This window comes from Aotus nancymaae, unplaced genomic scaffold (assembly GCF_030222135.1).
Source record: "Aotus nancymaae isolate 86718 unplaced genomic scaffold, 86718_ANA_hifiasm-v0.15.2.pri h1tg000012l, whole genome shotgun sequence".
Classification (NCBI taxonomy): Eukaryota; Metazoa; Chordata; class Mammalia; order Primates; family Aotidae; genus Aotus; species Aotus nancymaae.
Window position 1 is genome coordinate 48,247,087 of NW_026988423.1, and position 1,966 is coordinate 48,249,052.

Here is a 1,966-nt window from a genome sequence, read left to right on the forward strand (position 1 = left end):
ATATGTGGGCTTGCCCAGATAATCAAGGATAACCTCCTCCTCTCCAAACCATTCACCTCACCACTCCTATAGATTCTTCGATAGAAGGTGACACTTCCAGGCTCTAGGAATTAGGGCCTACTCTCTCTGGTTGGCCATTGTTCACTCCAAAACACCAGCACCGTGTCAACTGCCCAAACCGAAAACCCGAAAACCTATGAGTTATTCTTGACCTGTCCTCCTTCCTGAGCAAGTTCTGTGGACTTAGTAGTCGCACTGCCAACTTCAGCCTGACTCCACCAACTCAGTCCAGGCCACCAGTTCTTCTTGCCTAGGTGACTGCCATGATCCCCATTAGTATCTCCCTGCCTCAACTCTGCCCCTGTCCATCCTATATCCCTACACTCTAGCCAGACTGATCTTTATTTACTTTTGGGAGAGTCTCGCTCTATCCCTCAGGCTGGAGTGCAGTGGCACAATCTCAGCTCACTGCAACCTCTGCCTCCTGGGTTCAAGTCATTCTCATGCCTCAGCCTCCCAAGTAGCTGGAATTATAGACATCTGCCACCATGCCTGGCTAATCTTTGTATTTTTAGTAGAGATGGGGTTTTGCCATGTTGGCCAGGCTGATCTCAAACTCCTGACCTCAAGTGATGTGCTTGCCTCGGCCTCCCAAAGTGCTGGGATTACAGGTGAGCCACTGCACCTGGCCAGACTGATCTTTTAAAGAAGCATATGTGAGTGCAGCACCCCGAGACTTAAAACCCTTAAGAGGACTACCATTTCTCTCAAGATAAAGAACAAAATCCTTGCTGGGCACAGTGGCTCATGCCTGTAATCACTGCTTTGGAAGGCCGAGGTGGGAGGATTGCTCGAGGCCAGGAGTTTGAGACTATACATGGCAAAACCCCATCTCTACAAAAGAAAATTAGCTGGGTGTGGTGGTGCATGCCTGTAGCCCAAGCTACTTGAAGGGTGAAGTGGGAGGATCACTTGAGCCCAACAGTTTGAGGCTGCAGTAAGCTTTGATGGTGCCACTGCACTGCAGCCTGGGTGACTGAAACCTCATCAAAAACAAAACAAAACCAAAAAAACTCGTTATTGTGGCTTTGAGGCCTGGATCATACCTACATACTATGGCCAAACTGGCCCATTTCAGGTACCCAAATACCCCATGTGCTTTCTTGCTTGGCTCTGGGGACTGATAAGGTTACTAGTGGGGGGTGAGTGGCAGGTATCATGAACCAGATTGTGAACCTGGAGCTGCTGGGACCTTCTCCTCTGCCATCACCCAGAAAAAGCCTCCCTGAGAACAGAGCCATCGGAAGACACATGGCAAAGGATCATAAGACAATAAACAGAGACACGTAATTATGGCCAGGCGCAGGGGCTCACGCCTGTAATCCTAACACTTTGGGAGGTTGAGGTGGATGATCACCTGAGGTCAGGAGTTCGAGAGCAGCCTGGCCAACATGGTGAAACCCCGTCTCTACTAAAAACACAAAAATTAGCTAGGCATGGTGGCGGGCACCTGTAATCCAGCTACTCGGGCGGCTGAAGCAGGAGAATAGCTTGAACCCGGGAGGCAGAGGTTGCAGTGAGCTGAGATTGCGCTACTGAGCTACTCTTGTCTTAAAAAAAAAAAAAAAGCAAATTATGTATATATAATGACCAATACACATGTGAAGATACTCAACCTCAATAACTGCAGTTAAACAGCAGTAAAATCCCATTATTTGACCATCAGATTGGCAAAGATTGAAGAACCAGAGAAGTGGCAAAACGAACTCGCAGCACCGCACTCCGCATCCTGGCAGGTGCGCCATCTCACACACACTCCCCGCATAAGCTTATATCAGACCGAAACAACTACTGTTAGTTAACAGCCCAATCATTACACACGCCTCTGGGCCGGGGGACCGGCACTTCCGGTCACGGAAGGTCGTGCTTTTTGACCCCGGAAATCCGGGCGGGCGCAGAGCTGGGT